At 39.4% G+C, this 23,652-nt stretch overlaps 1 protein-coding gene across 1 annotated transcript in view; it reads left to right on the top strand.

Moving 5' to 3' along the window:
* Positions 1–9,375: 9,375 nt before the first annotated feature.
* RPF2 (ribosome production factor 2 homolog) overlaps positions 9,376–23,652 on the top strand; it is a 128,694-nt gene continuing 114,417 nt past the window's right edge. Inside the window, exon 1 of the mRNA XM_053710862.1 lies at positions 9,376–9,484. The gene's annotated coding sequence lies outside the window, so the exon portion shown is untranslated. The remainder of the gene's footprint in view (positions 9,485–23,652) is intronic.

Genomic DNA, 23,652 nt, shown 5'->3' on the forward strand with positions numbered 1-23,652 from the left:
AATACCTGTAAATGCGGAATTTACCGGTGGGATTATACCCAATGTGCTACCAGATGAGGGTCTAGGACACACAATTCCCTTAGCCAGGCTAACCGGAAACCACAAATTAAAAGAACGCGCTGGCCTGAAAGAAATAGCAGATGGTTGTTTCAGACACTGGTTCAAATATGCCCAACTGACACACCTTTTAGGTACATCCCCACATAAACGGGATCTACTTAGAGAACCCACCAATTTTGAAAGACTATGTTTACTGAACACTTCCCCTAGAGGACCTCTGTCACTTGTTAAAAAGATATTGGACACTGCCTCCACCCCCACTATCCCCTCCTTTACACCGCAGAGGAATAGGGAATTGGGAACCACTTTAACGAAGGAACAATGGGAGAATATATTCCGTCGCACGCATAAGTCATCACACTCCCCTAGAGTATTAGAACTAAATCACAAAATCCTGTTTCGGTGGTACCTCACCCCCAACAGGATCAAACAAATCTACCACAGTGCTAATGCCTCATGCTGGAGAGGATGTGGGGAAATCGGCACCATGACTTATATCTGGTGGAGTTGTAAACATATTACTCCTCTCTGGAGAAACATAGAAACACACTTCAGAAAATTACTTGGGGAGTCATTTCAATTACATCACACTACAGCACTCCTCAAACTCAAGATAGGTAAACAATGTAAAATCAGATGGAAGCTGTTGCAGTTAGGTATCAATAGTGCCAAATTTTTAATAGCTAGAAAGTGGAAAACACAATACGCACCTACATTACAAGAGTGGATCCACAACACCTCGGAGCTTCTCTCCCTCAAAGAATATTCATATTTTAAAATGGGGAACATGGCCTTCTTTCAGGAGGTTATCTTCTACTGGGAGTCCACAACACATACCTTATTGCGTCAGGGCCCTTGAGGTGTCCCATACCTCCTTCCCCCTTTTGGAGTTCAGCTGGGCTACCTCTTACCTCCTAATGCATTTTATCCTTCTCTTCCCTTCTTCCCCTTGCTTTGCCCTCCCCTTCCCTCCCCCTCTCCCTTTTTCTTCCCTCTATATTCTTTATTCACCTCTACTTGAGCGGTTTCTCTTGACCCTGGGGTCAACCTCTTGTTTCAGGCAGAAGTATGTAGAAATAGAGTTGGTGAAAAACTTGTGATATGTCCTATCAAACTACAAACTAGAGCATATAATTTATAGTTTCTTATTATATCACGCTGAAGAATTGGATAATTTTGTTTTCTTTCTGGACATTTAGAAGATGAGCATGTATCACGTCAGGTTCGGGATAGTTCCGCAAGAATTACCTTCACCTTCAAACTTTAGGTTAACTCTATGGACACTCGAATATCATTGGTTTATGAGTGGACTTGTGAATTGTGTAACGCACACATCATACATAGACCCCAATGTTAGCTTTATTTGCTTTATGGATCTTCTTGATGATGTATGTGTAATTTTTGTTCCATTTTTATCTTCCAATAAAGCCTTTGAAATAAAAAAAGTAACAGATAACTGCAGGGCCCAAAGTATTAAGTGGGGCAACTATAAGGTCCGAATATGACTCGTGACAGTACAATACAGTTAGCTAGTATCACAAATGCGGTACAGCTTGTAGGGCTTTGTTTATGAACTAGAGAGTCACCCAATTCCAAGAGCTATATGGCCATGTTGACCCGGAAAGTTTATCGACAGGTTAGCCATCCTCTCAGGTATATTGCTAGCGGGTGTATCTTGCATACTCACTCTCCATATACAAAGGGATCCTCCATCTTGTTTTACATCTGTGGTGGGATGGTGTTGTAGAATGGTGAGCCGGCTTTTGAGGCAATGGTTAGGTGCCGACGGGACACCTCCTTCTTAGCCACATACACTTTTCTCAGCCTTGTGGGGAGAGCGATCACCGCAATAGATTGACCTCTGAGGATCCAGCGACTCTGCTTCCCGGAGCAAGGGGCCGGCCGCATCCCCCTGGCCGGTATCAACAATCAGGAGATAGGGGTCCTCACCGGTAGTTGGTGAATGAGGAGCGCACATGGCTGCTATATTGGTCTGGGCAAGGCATAAAAGGGAGCATACACTGAGGTCTGCCGTCGTAGAGGTGATCACTAGTGCCTGTGCTGAGCTGCAATGCTGCGTAGTGCTAGTTCTTATAATGTGTGACAAAGATTCAAATGAATTTTCCAGTTTGAGCTCAAACTCCTTTAGGCAAGTAAGGATAGATAAGTAGGTTTCCTCCTCATACACAGCCATTCTAATATGGTAAAACCTGGATTACCAGGATGAGAGGTTATCAGAGAGTCTGAAAAAAAAAACAGGCCGCCACCTATAGTTGTAATGGTCCGGAACTGGGCTAAACAGTCATAAATACAGCTATAATGATATATCAATCTCTGCCGCTTCAGATGCTTTAGCAGAATATAAGCTTAGGTAAAAGGGATGCTGTAGATATCCGCTGATTTGTTTCAGCCTCAGATGGTGCGACTTAGCAGGAGCACGGCCCAGATACGCCACCCAATAAAACCTGTTTTTAAACCTGTTGCTCCTCCTTGGAGCCTAAATTTAGTTCTTAAAGTTCTTCAAATGGCTCCATTTAAGTTTCTGCATACTCTTGATATTAAGTTACTCACTCGAAAAGTGGTTTTCTTGTTGGCTATTTCCTCGGCTCGCAGAGTGTCAGAACTTTCAGCTTTGATGTGTGATCTTCCATACCTAGTGATCCATTTTTTTTTTTGCAGGGTCCATACCTAGTGATGCGTTTTTTGCAGGTGCCAATCAAAAAACCCAGTTTTATATATTTTTATTGCCTTCACAATACTGTATGGAAATTTAAAACAGTATAAATCTATTGATTAGAATCCATAGAAACATAGAATTTTACGTTAGCTAAGAACCAAAAGGCCAGTCAAGTCTATCCAGCTTACATGTTACTTATTTCTTAGCATGGCATTATGCATGTCCAAAGGCATATTTTTTTATTTTTTTACAGTGCTTGTGTTTCTATTGGAAGTTTATTTTTTTGTGGAAAATGCTTCCACTTTATTAATTTACTACTTATATTAGAAGATTTCCCTCATGTTCCCTCTTTCGATCTCCAGAACTGTACACAATATTCAAGATGAGGCCTAACTTGTGATCTGTAAAGTGGCATAAGAAGTACTGGCCTTACTGGCTGCACTGCTGTATTGTGTATCAAATTTTAAATAAACTGAAATAATAATTATTAAGTCCCGTTCCTCTTTAGTTCATTTCAATAATGTACCATTGAGACTGTAATTGGCCTTTGTGTTTTTGGATCCTATATGCAAAAATCCATATGTAATATGAATATCTATATATTGATTAGATTCATCCAAATTTTAACAGAAGAGAACATGGACACTGTCAAATAAATTAATTCTCAAATGTGGACTGGTATAAAGATATATATACTGTATATATATATATCTAAAAATGTCCAAGCTACAGTGTTGCCCTCCAATGGTCATCCGGCTGTGTGCATAAATATAGTAAATATTCCACAAAGCAAATGCACTCTCAGGACTTTTAGTTAAAGAAAATTCACAAATTTATTGGAACGTTTAAGGGGAGAACTTCCCCTTCATCAGCATAATAACATAGTGACAAACTCACACTTAAATACAGAAAGCGAAGTGCAAACTTAAAGGGACAGTAAACCTTAAAAATAATGTTATATAATTCTGCACATAGTGCAGAATTATATAACATTATTTAAGTGCTTTAGTTCTAAAAGCCTTTTTTACCTTTTAATATGAAAAAATATGGCGCTTTTACAGACCCGCTCTCTAGTGCAATTTAATTTTTCATAGAGCACTAACATCTCAGTTTTGCATTTTGCTTTAAATGACCATTTCATCAGACCACTTTAATAGTAAATTATATTCATTTCTAATTTGTGTTTAAACATATAGTCAAAATTTCATTTAGAAATTAAAAAAAAAAGGAAATTTATTCTTACCTGATAAATTTGTTTCTTTTACGATACGATGAGTCCACGGATTTCATCCTTACTTGTGGGATTATGCCTCCTGGTCAGCAGGAGGAGGCAAAGAGCACCACAGCAGAGCTGTATATATAGCTCCTCCCCTCCCTCCCACTCCAGTCATTCGACCGAAGTTAGGAAGAGAAAGGAAAAGCCAAGATGCAGAGGTGACTGAAGTTTAACATAATTAAAGACCTGTCATAGAAAAACAGGGTGGGCCGTGGACTCATCGTATTGTAAAAGAAACAAATTTACTTTTCTTTTACAAGATACAATGAGTCCACGGATTTCATCCTTACTTGTGGGATACAATACCAAAGCTATAGTACACGGATGAAACGTGAGGGACAAGACAGGGAACCTAAACCGAAGGCACCACTGCTTGAAAACCTTTCATCCCAAAAACAGCACCAATAAAGATATTTACGCCATATCTTATGGTAAATTTTTCTAGGAACAGGCTTACGTGCCTGAATCAAGGTATCCATGACCGAATCATAAAACCCTCGCTTAGATAAAATCAATCTCCAAGCAGTTAGCTGTAGAGAAACTAGATTCAGATGAAGGAAGGGTCCCTGAATGAGAAGGTCTGTCCTCAATGGAAGCATCCAGGGTGGCTGAGATGACATGTCCACCAGGTCGGCATACCAAGTCCTGTGAGGATCACCAATGCCCTCTCCTGTTTGACTCGAGCAATCACCCGGGGAAGGAGAGCAAATTGAGGGAACACATAAGCTAGGCTGAAAGACCAAGGTACTGCCAAGGCATCTATCAGCTGGGCCTGGGGATCCCTGGACCTGGACCCGTATCTCAGAAGCTTGGCATTCTGACGAGACGCCATAAGATCCAACTCCGGCCTGCCCCATCTGAGAATCAGGTTGGCAAATACCTCCAGATGGAGTTCCCCCTTCTCCCGGATGAAAAGTCTGTCTGCTCAGAAAGTCCGCTTCGCTGTTTTCCACACCTGGGATGTAGATCGCCGACAGATAACAAGAGTGAACCTCCGCCCACTGAATTAGCTTGGCTACTTCTGTCATCGCTAAGGAACTCCTTGTTCCTCCCTGATTGATGTAAGCTACAGTCGTAATGTTGTCCGACTGGAATCTGATGAACTTGGCCGAAGCCAACTGAGGCCAAGCCTGAAGCACATTGAATATTGCTCTCAACTCTAGGATATTGATGGGAAGTAGAGACTCCATTCAAGTCCATACACCCTGAGCCCTCAGGGACGTCCAAACTGCTTCCCATCCTATCAGGCTGGCGTCCGTTGTCACTATCACCCATGAGGGTCTGTGGAAGCATGTCCCCTGGGATAGATGATCCAGTGACAACCACCATAGAAGAGAGTCCCTTGTCTCTTGATCTAGATGTATTTGAGGAGATAAATTTGTATAATCTCCATTCCACTGACCGAGCATGCTTAGTTGCAGAGGTCTGAGATGAAAACGAGCAAACGGAATGATGTCCATCGCCGCTACCATCAATCCGATCACCTCCATGCATTGAGCCACTAACGGCTGAGGAATGGTCTGAAGGGCTTGGCATGAATGCAGAATCCTTAACTTTCTGGCCTCCGTCAAAAAGATCTTCATGGATCAAGAGTCGATAAGAGTTCCCAGGAAAGGAACCCCTGTCTGAGGAACTAGCGATCTCTTTTCCAGATTCACCTTCCACCCGAGAATCCTCAGGAAGGATAGAACAATGTCGGTATGAGACTTTGCAAGCTGATAAGACGACGCCTGGATTAAAATATCATCCAGATAAGGCGCCACTGTAAGTCCCCGCGGTCTTAGAGCCGCCAGCAGAGAACCCAGAACCTTTGTGAAAATTCTGGGTGCCGTGGTCAGACCGAAAGGAAGAGCCACAAACTGAAAATGTTTGTCTAGAAAGGCAAACCATAGGCACTTGAAATGATCTCTGCGGATAGGGACATGGAGATAATTAAAGGCAAATTCGGTAGCCTGTAAATCATGATTTATGCGAGATTATTTGTAACCCACCAGAGAAAGTGGACTCGCTGTGTGGAACACATAGCCGCAGCTGGATTGGAACTCTCAACCTTCAGCTGTTAAAGCAGCAAAGTTTACCACTAGTCCATTGTGGGACACCATTGCATCCTTTAAGTCCAATGTCGTCATAAATTGAGCCTTGAACCAATGGAAGAATGGAACGAATAGGTTTTGTCTAAAAAGATGAAACTCTGAGAAACTTATTCAGACTCTGGATGTCTAAGATAGGTGTGAAAATTCCCTCCTTCTCGAGAACTACAAACAGATACAGAAACGGGAGTAATCACTCTCAGGGAGGAAAGGTTTCTAACACAATGTAAGAATACCTCTCTGTATCTGGCTTGCAGATAAGCTTGAAAGAAGAAACCTTCCTCGAGAAGGAAAAATATTTTGAACACCAGTTTGTATCACTGGGACATTATTTCTATGGCCCAGGGATCCTGAACATCTCGAACCCAAGTCCGAGTAAAAAATGGAATTCTGTCCATAACAAGATCATGTCCCGGATCAGAGGCATGTCCTTCAGGCTGTGTCCAATTTAACAGCAGGATAAAAAAAAATATATAACTTTGATCAAGCCAGATCCCATCAAGGTCTTTCCCTTGCAATGAATCGCTAAAAGCTTAAACTTAGAGCATACATCCGTAGAACAGACTCTAACTAAAGGACTCTGCGAACTGGAACAGCAAACCCTGAAGGGAAAAAAATTGAAATAAAGGAAGTAGCCAACTCAAAGGCCTTCATCCTATCCTGGGTCCCTATCCAGGACAGATTCTGACCTAGCAGCATCAGAAAAAACATCAGACCCATATGCCGTTGTACTAGCGACGGTAGCAGAGTACACAGATGGTTGCCATTAGAAACCCTGGTGTACGTCCCCTACTTATCCATAGGACCTTCGAACCCAACTAACCTCTAGGGGAATCAAAGTTCTCTCGGCCAGGCTGGAAACTACTCCGTCCAACCTAGTGAAAACTTGTCCAGCCTCCATAGTAAGGTCCACTATGGAAAAATCCCATTTTCTTTTTTTTTTTTCTTTTCTTTTTTTTTTAATAATGAAAGCATTCCTTCCATTCCTTAATAACCTACTGGACGCACTAGAGAACACCAGCAGAGTCGGAGTCGCCCAGGGCAGCTAAAACCTCCTCAAGTAACAAATGGAGGTAAATAAGCAAAAAAACAGAGAAAAAACAACCTCAGGATCAAAAAAAGGTATTATGCCAACTGAGCCTGAAAATTCTCTATCAGATAATCCTGAAGTATCTTACTCTTCCCTTTAATAGGGAAGAAACAGCTGGGATAGCAACTATTAAAGCAATCACCCTTACTGAGTGAAATTAATTCCTCAAACAATGCATACTACCTCGTTGCAAAAACCAATCATGTATGTAATGCAACGTATGAGCAAGAGGAAGTGCAGGGCACTGCATGTGGGCCATAACATTATGTGGGACACTGTAGGAGAAGTTTGTGGCATAGAATGACCAAAGTCAAAAGACTCCCATTAGTAGGAGAAGGTTCAGAAAGGACAGAATCATTTTTCTAATTTTCTTTTTAAATTAACACAAACGTTACTGTCTCTTTAAAATCAAAAGTAACTCATCTTTTGTGTGTTCTTGTTCCAACCTAAGACACAAAGGATGGAGCAAGCAAATAAACATAGAACATCTTTAAATAAAGATTTAAATAAAGATTAACAGATAAAAAAACCTGTTACTGTCACTTTAAATATAAAAAGTAACTAATTAATTGTGTGTATCTGTTCCATCCTAAGACAAAAAGGATGGATTAAGTAAATAAACATTGAACATCTTTTAATAAAGATTAACAGGCAAAAACGTTACTGTCTCTTTAATTATAAACAGCAACCTCTATTTTATTATTCTTGTGTGCTGTCTCTTTATTATAAACAGCAACCTCTCTTTATTATTCTTGTGTGCTGACACTTTATTATAAACAGCAACTCTTTTCAGCTTGTGAGCCCCACAACACTTAAAAACCAGTTATCATGAACGTACTATTAGGAAAAAAGCATGACAGACAGACTTTTTTTATAAAACAGGTTATCAGCGCTATCCGGACCCACCCAGTGGAGGCTCCTCTATAGGAGCACTTGAGCACGTGAACCCCCTAGAAACCCCCTGAGAAACCCCCTGACCCATGATGATGAAAAAAAAAAAAAAAAAGAGTGAGAAATAAAAAAAACAAATTAAATGTTTTAAATTTTTTTTTTTATTAAATAATAAAAACTTTCAGGCTACACTGCAGTTTTGACTCTATAAAACATTAAAATTGCAATTTTTCAATCTTTAGGCTGAAAATGGAATGGGCTTTTGCCTAATACTTCTATCTATCGCACATGCTGTGCAGTGCGATAGAAAGAAGTATAGGCAAAAACCCTTTCCATTTTAAAACTGCATTGACTGCAGCGCCACCTACAGGCCAGCCCATAGCCTTCTTAAGAGCACATCTCTCTGTGTGCGAGCCAGCTGTCACGTGACACTCGCACACTAAGAGATGTGTGTGTGGGAGGAGGCAGTGGCGTCACTAGGGGGGTGCGGACCGCACCAGAGTACAACTAGGAAGACTAACATTGTGGCATGGAACACTTTACTTCAATTGACTTATTTCATGACAGAATATTTTCTATGCAGTTTTTCCATAGTGGGTTTATTTAGCACCTTTTATTTTAAATGGCAAATGTCATTGTGGCATTTATCAGGTCTTTGTGACACAATTTACCTAATTCACCATATGTGGTATACTATTTTTACCATAACTGTATTTACAGCAGGACAAAATTGATTCATAAAAGAATAGCGCTGGTTTGCCCTTTAAACCTGATGAAATCCCCAGGAGCACATTCAGATAAATAGTTCTTATACATCCATTTCCTTTCTAAATGTATAGCCCAAACCCGCTTGCAATACTCCACTGTTCATTTTGAGATGCTTTGCTCAACTATATTTCCCATATTTAAGAAAGGTGCGATCTTATTAATTTAACTTGGTCTAAAAATATCTGATTAACAGAAGTTCCGCTGATGCTCCACCCAAAATTGTAAAAAAAAATGATTGGCTCTCAACCTCTTCAATCAAGTAAGGGCACGGCTCAGTGGAGGTGTTGTATTAGGACAGGGCTGAGTGCCAAACACTGACTGTAGAAATCTAAGGCAGCTCCGTGCTGGAAACAGATGTCAGCTGTGTCAGTGCAAGAACAAGGGGGCTCTGTTTGTCTGACTCTGTGTAGCAGTATCAGCTCTCATACTTGCAGCGTGAGTGAGTCATGCTGCCCCACAGTGTGATGTAACACACTACTCACCCCTAACCACCAATAACGTGCAGCCTCCTCCCCTTTAGCCTCCCTCTTTCCCACACGTGTTTCCTTCTGTGAAGAAGAAGAAGAGTCTGGCTTGGAAAGATAAGGAAGCAGGGTGGAGAAGCAGGCTGCATCTTTGTAGAAAAAAATCAGGTAATCGTTTATGCACTGCTGCTTTTTTACAGGGGCTGACTGGGCTAAGGGCAGGGGGCAGGGCATAGGGATTAAAGCAGGTCCGGTAGTAGTGTTTACTTTCACCTCCTTAGAAGTGTTACTTTTGGGGCCGTTCAGAGCAGGGAAGCTAACTGTCCTGTAAATAACTCAGATGTGATTCTTTCATGACCTCTGCTCAGTATCTCATTTCATGCAGGGTGCCTGACAGATAGTTACAGCCTCGAGTGTAAGCTATTCCCAGGGGAGGGAGGGAGGGAGTGTTAGTGTAACTGTTGTTTGTATTCTCTATTTCATACTCTGGGTTTCCCTCATCCTGAATTTAAATTACTACATCAGTACTTTGAATATTTCTGTTTTGCAGATGTTTTGTTTTGTGGTAAATACTGATATCTGATCATTGAATATGCATATCTTTCATATTTAGGATACAAGAAATGATTTGGCAAAATATGTATATCTATTTATATAAAAGCATTTTAAAAAGTGGCATTATGGCCAGTGACAAATGACACCCCTAATAGAAACCCATTTACTTATTCTAACTCCAGTTAAGTTTTCAATGGTTGATCTGTTCTGTATGGAAAATATTCTACTACAAAAACATTGACTGAGGGCAAAATGTAAAGGAATCTTAACACTGTCTATTTAAATAGCCCCCCCCTTTAAATAGCTTTTTTTTAGGAGGAGGCTTGCAAACTGTGGATGGAAGGCACTTGTGTGTTTGCTAACACAGCATAAAATTTTATTATTGAATGAAACACTACAGATTAATTGGCCTATCCTTTTAGAGGGACATAAAAGTGCAAACATTCTATACAGTGTTATAACATTTTATTTTTTCATATATAACTATGTTTAACCCTGCAAATCATTGCTTCTCTGAAGCAAACTTTAAAAACAGAATTTATGTTTACCTGATAAATTACTTTCTCCAACGGTGTGTCCGGTCCACGGCGTCATCCTTACTTGTGGGATATTCTCTTCCCCAACAGGAAATGGCAAAGAGCCCAGCAAAGCTGGTCACATGATCCCTCCTAGGCTCCGCCTACCCCAGTCATTCGACCGACGTTAAGGAGGAATATTTGCATAGGAGAAACCATATGGTACCGTGGTGACTGTAGTTAAAGAAAATAAATTATCAGACCTGATTAAAAAAACCAGGGCGGGCCGTGGACCGGACACACCGTTGGAGAAAGTAATTTATCAGGTAAACATAAATTCTGTTTCCTCCAACATAGGTGTGTCCGGTCCACGGCGTCATCCTTACTTGTGGGAACCAATACCAAAGCTTTAGGACACGGATGAAGGGAGGGAGCAAATCAGGTCACCTAAATGGAAGGCACCACGGTTTGCAAAACCTTTCTCCCAAAAATAGCCTCAGAAGAAGCAAAAGTATCAAACTTGTAAAATTTGGTAAAAGTGTGCAGTGAAGACCAAGTCGCTGCCCTACATATCTGATCAACAGAAGCCTCGTTCTTGAAGGCCCATGTGGAAGCCACAGCCCTAGTGGAATGAGCTGTGATTCTTTCGGGAGGCTGCCGTCCGGCAGTCTCGTAAGCCAATCTGATGATGCTTTTAATCCAAAAAGAGAGAGAGGTAGAAGTTGCTTTTTGACCTCTCCTTTTACCGGAATAAACAACAAACAAGGAAGATGTTTGTCTAAAATCCTTTGTAGCATCTAAATAGAATTTTAGAGCGCGAACAACATCCAAATTGTGCAACAAACGTTCCTTCTTTGAAACTGGTTTCGGACACAGAGAAGGTACGATAATCTCCTGGTTAATGTTTTTGTTAGAAACAACTTTTGGAAGAAAACCAGGTTTAGTACGTAAAACCACCTTATCTGCATGGAACACCAGATAAGGAGGATAACACTGCAGAGCAGATAATTCTGAAACTCTTCTAGCAGAAGAAATTGCAACTAAAAACAAAACTTTCCAAGATAATAACTTAATATCAACGGAATGTAAGGGTTCAAACGGAACCCCCTGAAGAACTGAAAGAACTAAATTGAGACTCCAAGGAGGAGTCAAAGGTTTGTAAACAGGCTTAATTCTAACCAGAGCCTGAACAAAGGCTTGAACATCTGGCACAGCTGCCAGCTTTTTGTGAAGTAACACAGACAAGGCAGAAATCTGTCCCTTCAGGGAACTAGCAGATAATCCTTTTTCCAATCCTTCTCGAAGGAAGGATAGAATCTTAGGAATCTTAACCTTGTCCCAAGGGAATCCTTTAGATTCACACCAACAGATATATTTTTTCCAAATTTTGTGGTAAATCTTTCTAGTTACAGGCTTTCTGGCCTGAACAAGAGTATCGATAACAGAATCTGAGAACCCTCGCTTCGATAAGATCAAGCGTTCAATCTCCAAGCAGTCAGCTGGAGTGAAACCAGGTTCGGATGTTCGAACGGACCCTGAACAAGAAGGTCTCGTCTCAAAGGTAGCTTCCAAGGTGGAGCCGATGACATATTCACCAGATCTGCATACCAAGTCCTGCGTGGCCACGCAGGAGCTATCAAGATCACCGACGCCCTCTCCTGATAGATCCTGGCTACCAGCCTGGGGATGAGAGGAAACGGCGGGAACACATAAGCTAGTTTGAAGGTCCAAGGTGCTACTAGTGCATCCACTAGAGCCGCCTTGGGATCCCTGGATCTGGACCCGTAGCAAGGAACTTTGAAGTTCTGACGAGAGGCCATCAGATCCATGTCTGGAATGCCCCACAGCTGAGTGACTTGGGCAAAGATTTCCGGATGGAGTTCCCACTCCCCCGGATGTAATGTCTGACGACTCAGAAAATCCGCTTCCCAATTTTCCACTCCTGGGATGTGGATAGCGGACAGGTGGCAGGAGTGAGACTCCGCCCATAGAATGATTTTGGTCACTTCTTCCATCGCTAGGGAACTCCTTGTTCCCCCCTGATGGTTGATGTACGCAACAGTTGTCATGTTGTCTGATTGAAACCGTATGAACTTGGCCCTCGCTAGCTGAGGCCAAGCCTTGAGAGCATTGAATATTGCACACCAAATTTGGAAGCTTTAACCCTTAAAATAACGGAACCGGAGCCGTTTTGAACTTTAACCCCTTTACAGTCCCTGGTATCTGCTTTGCTGAGACCCAACCAAGCCCAAAGGGGAATACGATACCAAATGACGCCTTCAGAAAGTCTTTCTAAGTATCAGAGCTCCTCTCACATGCGACTGCATGCCATGCCTCTCAAAAACAAGTGCGCAACACCGGCGCGAAAATGAGGCTCTGCCTATGCTTTGGGAAAGTCCCTAAAGAATAAGGTGTCTAAAACAGTGCCTGCCGTATTATTATAGCAAAATACCCAAATAAAATGATTCCTCAAGGCTAAATATGTGTTAATAATGAATCGATTTAGCCCAAAAAAAGTCTACAGTCTTAATAAGCCCTTGTGAAGCCCTTATTTACGATCGTAATAAACATGGCTTACCGGATCCCATAGGGAAAATGACAGCTTCCAGCATTACATCGTCTTGTTAGAATGTGTCATACCTCAAGCAGCAAGAGACTGCTCACTGTTCCCCCAACTGAAGTTAATTGCTCTCAACAGTCCTGTGTGGAACAGCCATGGATTTTAGTGACGGTTGCTAAAATCATTTTCCTCATACAAACAGAAATCTTCATCTCTTTTCTGTTTCTGAGTAAATAGTACATACCAGCACTATTTCAAAATAACAAACTCTTGATTGAATAATAAAAACTACAGTTAAACACTAAAAAACTCTAAGCCATCTCCGTGGAGATGTTGCCTGTACAACGGCAAAGAGAATGACTGGGGTAGGCGGAGCCTAGGAGGGATCATGTGACCAGCTTTGCTGGGCTCTTTGCCATTTCCTGTTGGGGAAGAGAATATCCCACAAGTAAGGATGACGCCGTGGACCGGACACACCTATGTTGGAGAAAAGGTGTTTAACACATTTCCAAGGGTTAAACACAGTTATTTGCAAGCAATAGTGCTATAGTAAAATGTTCTAATCCATTTTTTTTGCAATTTAATGTCCCTTTAATTACAGTGCACACATTAGTTACATGTTAAAAATAATATTTTCCCATCCCATATTTACAGTGGTCTCTTAAAATCCCAAACTACCACATCACACTAAATCTAATCTAAATCTAGTTGTGAGAAATCAAGGTTGAGCTGTGTGTATATGTATGTATGTATGAATATATATATATATATATATATATATATATATATATATATATATATATATATATATACACACACACATTAAAATGGGCGGAGCCATCTAAGGGGCGGGGCTAGTGCTCCCCCATCTTCAAAAGTCACCAGCCGCCACTGGACCCACCTGTGACCAAATACAGAGTGCTTAACGAAATAAGTATGCATGTTGTCAGAAAACTGCTCTAACTCTGATTAACCGGAAGAGCAAGCCCAGGCTAAGACCCAAAGTAGCTCCGTCCTTCGTGGTCGTGATAACCACATCCCAGAGCCTGAACCATAACAAAAAGGAAATGAAAATGCGCTGCTGTAGAAAAAAACGGCGCAAAAACTAACACCCTCCCTTCGTGGGCGTAATATACTTGCTCTCCCGGTCGCCATTACTATATTAAAGATAGACACTGAACCTGGGAGCTAACATAAACAGCATATACAACTGAAGTGAGCCAGTTGATACAATACAATATTAACTTTCTAAACAAATTAGCCCTCACTGCTATAGGGCATTATCCTCAGGTATCCACTCGGATTAAAAACCCTCAAGCCACTCTCCTAAGCCCCAGTGCCTCTGCAAACAAGCTGTCAGAAAATCCTCCCTTAACTGTAAATAGATCTATGTCCCATAAAATTGCTACACTTTCTCTGTCCTGAATCCTTCAGACCCAGAGTAAAAAAGTAAGCACTTACCTTTATATTCTGCCTGACAGCAGGGCAGCTCAACAGGTGCAGGAGGTCCTCTCCCTCCCATAGCCCTGTGGAATAAGATAAGCCTGAGTTAAAAGTGCTTAGGCTATCTGGATTAGGGCAGCAACATATATAGGAGGCGCAGTGAGAATTATGTCCCACCAGTTCCTATTGCTTTAAAGCCACCAATTGCCCTACTGTACAGACTGATCTGGTCTAGGCTACACCCCAGAACAAAGTAGCACTCACTGGCACCTCCCTTTGCCTCCTCCCATCACTAACGCAGGCAAAGAGAATGACTGGATTGAGAGGGAGGGGAGGAGCTATATATACAGCTCTGCTGTGGTGCTCTTTGCCCCCTCCTGCTGACCAGGAGGCGTAATCCCACAAGTAAGGATGAAATCCGTGGACTCATCATATCTTGTAAAAGAAAAACTCTGAGTGGTTTGAATCACAAACTATGAGTTCCTTTTGTTTTAAGGGATACTAAATCCAAGTTTTTTCTTTAATGATTCAGATAGAGCATGCCATTTTAAGCAACTTTTTAATTTACTCCTACTATCCATTTTTCTTTGTTCTCTTGCTAACTTTAACTAAAAAGCAGGAATTTAAAGCTTAGGAGCCAGCCCGTTTTAGGCTCAGCACCCTGGATAGTGATTGCTTATTGGTGGCTACATTTAGCAAACCAATAAGCAAGCATAACCCAGGTTCTCAACCAAAAATGGGCCGGCTCTTGAGCTCTACATTCCTGTTTTTAAATAAAGATAGCAAGAAAACAAAGAACAAAATTGATAATAGGAGTAAATGAGAAAGTTGTTTAACATTGCATGCTCTATCTGAATCAATAAAGAAAACATTTGGGTTTAGTATCCCTTTAAATTATGATATCCAATGTCATTCTTACTATTTTGTTGGTAAAACATTGTTGTACAAAGTGGCATAGTTACATAACATTTATATTATATATAAAATCACCAAGATTCTTCAGTGCTTGGGAGCCCAAAAATATAATTGTTGCAGGTCATCAAACAGATGTATATTAACTTTAATATTAAACTTGTTGCTGCCATGTAAATAGTTTTGTTGTTACATCAGGATATCACCTGGGTCGTGCCAGTAGTAGACAGGAAAATGTAACGTAAAAAGTAATCATGCAAAGGCAAGGTGAAGCAAGGTGTCAAGAAGCTAGGTGGCACGAATTAGAGTACAAAAGGCAAGCAGACTTCAAAAACCAATAAAGAGCCAGGAATGTTAAGAATTCAGTAAATAGACTAGCAGGATAGTGCATTAAAGGGATATTAAACCCACATTTTTTTCTTTCATGATTCAGATAGAGCATGCAATTTTAAGCAACTTTTTAATTTACTCCTGTTATCAATTATTCTTCGTTCTCTTGCTATCTTAATTTGAAAAGCAAGAATGTAAGCTTAGGAGCCGGACCATTTTTTGTTCAGCACCTGGGTAGCGCTTGCTGATTGTTGGCTAAAGGTAACCACCAATCAGCAAGCGGTACCCAGGATGCTGAACCAAAAATAGGCCGGTTCCTAAAGCTTACATTCCTGCTTTTCAAATAAACATACCAAGAAAACGAAGAAAAATTGATAAGAGTAAATTAGAAATATGCACGCTCTATCTGAATCATGAAAGAAAAAAATTGGGTTTCATATCATTTTAATGCCGACTCAAGATATGCCATAACATTGAAAAACAAGCCAATAATGATGCACATGAAAGATTACAAAACCAGCACAAAGGGACACTAGTAGCGAGGACACAACAGATATGTTACACACGGACACCACAACCAAGAGAATCCTGAGGTAAATTGCGATCTTAAACCCCTGAAAATTGCACTGCTATTAGAATTATTTGTTTTGTTGAAAAGAATTCCAGCAATGTTTTTATTCTGTCTTATTAACATTAGTGTGTTCTATATTACAATGTATGTTTCATAAAGATAACATTTCAAAATAAAAAAATGCAGGCAACTTGTATTTCAATCCAGAATACTGAGAGGAGGAGAAACATCAATTATCTATGCATTTATGGTTAAAGCTAAATTTAAAACTGCAGAGATTGTTCTTCACAATTTACAATATTAATGAGAATGCCAAGCTTCCATTTTCTTAAGTTCAGCACAAAACATATTACAGGTTTGCTGGAGACACGTTTTGTCTGTATAGCAAAAACTGCAAATGATGCAAGTAAGTATTGATTCTGGAGCCATTAACAGCAACTGGTATTGAGTTACATATTTCACGGAAATTGAAGAGCTGAATTTAGCTTGGCTATCAATCAGGCTGTGTCAGCCAATCCAGGGAGTGAATCGTATAACAAATCATCAAAACTGGAGAAAAGTAAAATTTTATGAGCTACACCATGATTGGCTCTTATTTTCCCAAGAAGTGGCAGGCATAAAATCTGATAATAACCCACATTCGCCTAGATTACAAGTTTTGCGTTAGCCTTAAAAAGCAGCGTTGAGAGGTCCCAACGCTGCTTTTTAACGCCCGCTGGTATTACGAGTCTTGCAGGTACATGTGTACCACTCACTTTTTTTCCGCGACTCGAGCATACCGCAAATCCACTTACATAAATTGCGTATCCTATCTTTTCAATGGGATTTTCCTAAAGCCGGTATTACGAGTCTTGAAAAAGGTGAGCGGTACAGCCTCTCCTGTCAAGACTCCTAACGCATTTAAAAGTCAGTAGTTAAGAGTTTTATGGGCTAACGCCGTAACATAAAACTCTTAACTAAAGTGCTAAAAAATACACTAACACCCATAAACTACCTATTAACCCCTAGACCGAGCCCCCCCCCCCACATCACAAACACTTACATAACATTTTTAACATCGCCGCCACTTTAATAAATATATTAACCCCTAAACCGCCGCACTCCCGCCTCACAAACACTAGTTACATTTTATTAGCCCCTAATCTGCCATCCCTAACATCGCCAACACCTACCTACAATTATTAACCCCTAATCTGCCGCCCCCAACGTCGCCGCCACTATAATAAAGTTATTAACCCCTAAATCTAACCCTAACACCCCCTAACTTAAATATAATTTAAATACATTTAAATAAGTATTCCTATCATTATTAAATTTGCACATTATAAGGATAAGGATCTTATATTGCAAATGGCAAGGAAACAGCAAAACATAATATATGATGGACAGACTATACAGATTTTTACAGATCTTAGCCCAAGGACACTACAGAAGAGAAGAGAACTGAGACACCTGACTACATATCTTCGCCAACTGAATATTGCTTATAGATGGGGGTTCCCATTTGATCTGAGAGCAACAATAAATGGGAAAACTGTGATCCTAAGAACGATGGATGATATAACCACATTCTGCACTACTCTGGGGATAAACCCTCCACCCCACCCCACCCAGACAGAAAACCAAGAGATCCCTAACACAAACTCAGTTCAGCAACCAAAACAATCAAAGGCCCCCCTACACCTGCAAAACTCGCAATGGTCCAAAGTGACATATAAGTAATAAAAAAGGAAGGGAGCAGGAAGAAGATAAAAGAGATAAGGAGGGAGAATAATAAGATTAAAATTGAAAAAGTAGAGGAAGAAGAAGCGAAAGTTTTTTTTCTCTCTTTTTAAGAGGATATATATATTGGATAATTTAAAAAAAAAAAAAACAGCTTTTAACACAATTACAAATAGAAGGATTATTAGTCATAGCATAGTTTGAGAAGTACACGGTTAGGTTGTTTGTATAAAGTTACACTTAATTGACTTTTTACTTTTTTTTGTGTGTAAACTAGTTATTCATAAAATGTAGAAAAAAGAATACACATAAGGCAGGGGATATATATATGAGACAATTTAAAGAAATAGCTTTCAACACAATCACAAATAGAAGGATTATTAGTTATAGTATAGTTTGTGAAGTACACTGTTAGGCTGTTTGCATAAAGCCATACATAATTGAATTTTTTTTTTCTTTTTTCAGAAAAAAGAATACACATAAGGTAGGGGATACATAAATTGGATAACTTAAGAAAAAAAAAAAAAAAAAGAAAAAAACAGCTTTCAACACAATCACAAATAGAAGGATTATTAGTAATAGCATAGTTTGAGAAGTACACTATTAGGTTGTTTGTACAAAGCTACACTTAATTGACTTATTTATTTATTTTTCGCCTGTATCATACACTCATTGAAGGCACACAACATTAATATTTATTTTAAATAATAGAAGATAACTAATAGAAAAAAAGATATCTTACAGGAGCGTCACTAATTACCTTAGTATAAAATGCTTGTATTATACACTTAATGAAGGCACATAATATAATACTTATTCTAAAAAATAAAAGATAACAATTAGAAAATAAGCTATCCCATAGGAATCCCATAGGAATTACTTCTAATGGAGATTAGAAGATCACCTATTGAATGATCCACAAATTAAGACCTCTATCCAAGAAACAATAGACATGTATTTCTATTGTAATCAATGGGGGGATACATCCCCCGCTATATGGTGGGAAGCACACAAACAGGTGATACGTGGAGAATTTATCAAACATAAGGCCAGAATAAATAAAAATTTGAATAGAACTTCTCCTCCTTACTAGTACGTTGCAAAAGACTGAACAAATACACAAAAAAGATCCCTACAATGCGATTATATCTACTCAGCTTAAAGAGGCCAGTACCAACCTTAATGCCTTCCTGAATAAAGGGGCCCAACGAAGGGCACTGGCACTTAAAAAAATCTATTTCAACTGAGGCAATAAGGCTGGAAAACTGTTGGCAAGAGCTTTAAAGAAAAAAATATTACAATCGTATGTTTCAAAACTACTGGATGCACAAGGGAATCACATTGTAGGGAGTCAAGATATAGTTAGAGAATTTAAAAACTACTATCAGCAATTATATAACCTAGATCCTAATCCCGCTTTCCAAAATGTTGAACTAGATAAATCTGCGTACATAAGAGAAACGGAGGTACCCACCCTCACTGAATCACAAAGAACGTCATTAGATGAGCCATTCACACTACAGGAGGTCATTCAGACTATCAAGGACCTACCATCCGGTAAGAGCCCTGGCCCTGATGGTTTTAATGTAACGTATTATAAGACTTTTATAGAGTCTTTAGCACCTAATTTACTTAGATTATTTAACTCACTCAGTAAAAATTCATCTTTTCTAAAAGAAATGCTAGAAGCTAGAATAGCAGTACTACCCAAACCAGGTAAAGAACCTAACATCACAAAACATTTTAGAACAATTTCATTACTTAACAATGATATAAAAAAAAATTCTAAAATCATTTCCAATAGAATAAATAAGATCCTCCCCTATATTATCAATACCGATCAGGTGGGATTTGTCCCTGGCTGAGAAGCACGGGACAATACTATTAATACTATTAAAACATTACATTTAATTAAATTCGCCAAACTAAATAAGATTCCTTTAGTAACAATATCAATGGACGCTGAAAAAGCGTTTGACCGGCTTGATTGGTCATTTCTTCAGCAAACGCTTAAAAGGTTTGGATTTGGAGAAAAAATTATTCAGCAAATATTTTATCAATACACCTGCCCATCGGCAAGGGTGAGAGTGAATGGCATGACCTCGGACCCATTTAACATAACTAATGGTACTAGACAGGGTTGTCCCCTGTCGCCCATACTTTTTGTAATTTCCATGGAAATTCTAGCTGCCAAAATACGCTCTAATAATAAAATCAATGGGCTGAACATTGGGAATAAGGAATACAAAATATCGCTTTACGCAGACGACGTGTTATTAACTTTGACTAATCCAGCTGGTTCAATCAGCACCCTAGAAGAGGCTTTCCAGGAGTTTGGAAAATACTCAAATTTTTTGATAAATAATAATAAATCGGAGGCAATATTTATTTCAACACCTGCACAGGTCCTTCAGGCCTGTAAACAACAAAACCCATACTCCTGGAGAGAGTCTTCGCTTAAATATTTGGGTGTCTACTTAACATCAGATACCGCAGGCCTTTTCACAGAAAATTACGTTAAATTAGCAGAAAATATTCAGCAAGATCTTACTCAATGGAAAAAAAACACACTCTTGGTTTGGTCGCATACATACAATAAAAATGAACATTCTTCCACGTATTTTATATATTCTTCAGACAGTCCCCATTGCTCTCCCTAAAAGTTACTGCATTGACCTCCAGAAGATGATCAATGTTTTCATCTGGAACGGGAAAAACCCCAGAATTAACATCTCTACATTATATATGCCCAAAAAAAAGGGAGGGATGGGGGTACCAAATATCAAGAATTACTATAGGGCAATAGTACTACAGAGAGTAATAGACTGGCATACAAACAAAGATAACAAAGCATGGGTATCATTAGAAACTGATCTAATCCACCTTCAATCAATTAGTAACTTATGCTGGGTAACGGCAGAAAGCAGACCCCCAGGCACAGAAGACTACCCTCTGATTCATCATATAATTACACAGTGGGATAAGATAGTAAACATACATCCCAATATATCAACTTTTCCATCGCCATTATTACCAATAAATATTAACGCAGAATTTCAGGGAGGCATAGTCCCTAGAACAGACACAAGATACGACTCCTCTAGTAAATTTCCTTGAACAAGGTAAATTAAGATCAAAGGAAAATCTTATAAATATAGCAGGGGGTTATACTCTAAATGGCTAAAATACTTTCAATTAAAAAAATGTATAACTAATCACATGTCAAGAGATAATTTAGTAAGAGAGTTAACTATTTTTGAAAAAATATGCCATAAAAGAACTCCACTAAAAGGAACAATTTCTCTCAGTTATAAATTTTTAACAGATACGAATAACCCCAAAAACCATGTATACATACATAAATAGGAAAAAGAGACTGGCATCCATCTTGAAAATGCAGAATGGAATCAAATTTTCCTAAAAACAGCTGAGACCTCAGCATCCTCAAATATTCAAGAACTTAACTATAAAGTATTAACCAGATGGTAACTTACACCAGCTAGATTGCATAGTATTTACCCGAACGCGTCAAAATACTGCTGGAGGCGGTGCGGAATGATCGGAACAATGAAACATATATGGTGGGATTGTCCATTGATCCAAAGACTATGGTCAGGCACCTCCTCATGCATTCAGTCTATTTTAAATAAAACACTTCAATTGGATATATACAATACTCTTATGAATAAACCTATTAAAGGTATCTGTAAAATTAAAGCTAAACTTATAATATACATACTAAATGGCACTAAATCCATTATAGCACAGAACTGGAAACAAATGGACATACAGTACTAAATGAGGATATGCTAATACCTAGGGTAAATGAGCTATTGGAATTAGAAGAGTTCTCTTACTTAAAGTCTAAAAGGGAAGATCTCTTCTCAATGATATGTTGTCATTGGGAGGAATTTCTAAATAAAGATAGCGCTTAGGGAATATAAAGGAACACGAATGGGAGAGGAGGGGTGGAGAGGAGAAACTTTTTCCCCCCTTTTTTTTTCTCTCTTCTCTTTCTAATTTTCCTTTTTCTTTTCTTCTTAATATATTAATAAATATAATAAAGTAAAGCGCTGCAATCTCAATCCCAATACTTCTTTTTTTTCTTTTATTTTTACTATAAAATATATAGTATATGGGAGAGAGACAACAGCTACAAAATAAAAAAATAAAATAAATAAATACAAATTAACTGTAAAATAAAACCTAACCTAAGCTACAATTACACCTAACACTACACTATAATTAAATAAATTACCTAAATTAACTACAATTAAATACAATTAAATTAAATAAACTAAATTACTAAAAAAAACACTAAAATTACAGAAAATAATAAAATAATTACAATTTGTTTAAACTAATTTTACCTAATCTAATCCCCCTAATAAAATAAAAAAGCCCCCCAAAATAAAAAAAATCCCTACCCTACACTAAATTACAAATAGCCCTTAAAAGGGCTTTTTGCGGGGCATTGCTCCCAAAGTAATCAGCTCTTTTACCTGTAAAAAAAAATACAATACCCCCCAACATTAAAACCCACCACCCACACACCCAAAGCTACTCTAAAACCCACCCAATCCCCCCTTAATAAAACCTAACACTACCCCCTTGAAGATCACCCTACCTTGAGAAGTCTTCACCCAGCCGGGCAGAAGTGGTCCTCCAGGCGGTTCGAAGTCTTCATCCTATCCGGGCAGAAGAGGTCCTCCAGAAGGCCAGAAGTCTTCATCCAGGCGGCATCTTCTATCTTCAGCCATCCGGAGCGGAGCGGATCCATCTTCAAGACATCAGACGCGGAGCATCCTCTTCGTTCGACGGCGACTGGAACAATGACGGGTCCTTTAAATGACGTCATACAAGATGGTGTCCCTTCAATAGAATTCTATCAGCCAATCGGAATTAAGGTAGAAAAAATCCTATTGGCTGATCCAATCAGCCAATAGGATTGAGCTTGCATTCTATTGGCTGTTCCAATCAGCCAATAGTATGCAAGCTCAATCCTATTGGCTATTCTAATCAGCCAATAGGATTGAACTTCAATCCTATTGGCTGATTGGGTCAGCCAATAGGATTTTTTCTACCTTAATTCTGATTGGCTGATAAAATGCTATCAGCCAATCGGAATCTAAGGGACGCCATCTTGAATGACGTCACTTAAAGGAACCGTCAATCAGTAAAAAGACTCCGGATGAAGAGGATGCTCCGCGTCAGATGTCTTGAAGATGGACCCGCTCCGCGCCGGATGGATGAAGATAGAAAATGCCGCCTGGATGAAGACTTCTGGCCTTCTGGAGGACCTCTTCTGCCCGGATAGGATGAAGACTTCGGACCGTCTGGAGGACCACTTCTGCCCGGTTGGGTGAAGACGTCTCAAGGTAGGGTGATCTTCAAGGGGGTAGTGTTAGGTTTTATTAAGGGGGGTTTTGGTGGGTTTTAGAGTAGGGTTGGGTGTGTGGGTGGTGGGTTTTAATGTTGGGGGGGTATTGTACTTTTTTTTTTTACAGGTGAAAGAGCTGATTACTTTGGGGCAATGCCCTGCAAAAAGACCTTTTAAGGGCTATTTGTAATTTTGTATAGGGTAGGGTTTTTTATTTTGGGGGGCTTTTTTATTTTATTAGGGGGATTAGATTAGGTGTAATTAGTTTAAACAAATTGTAATTATTTTATTATTTTCTGTAATTTAGTGTTTTTTTCCGTACTTTAGTTTATTTAATTTAATTGTAAT

Source organism: Bombina bombina, chromosome 4 (genome assembly GCF_027579735.1).
Source record: "Bombina bombina isolate aBomBom1 chromosome 4, aBomBom1.pri, whole genome shotgun sequence".
Taxonomy (NCBI): Eukaryota; Metazoa; Chordata; class Amphibia; order Anura; family Bombinatoridae; genus Bombina; species Bombina bombina.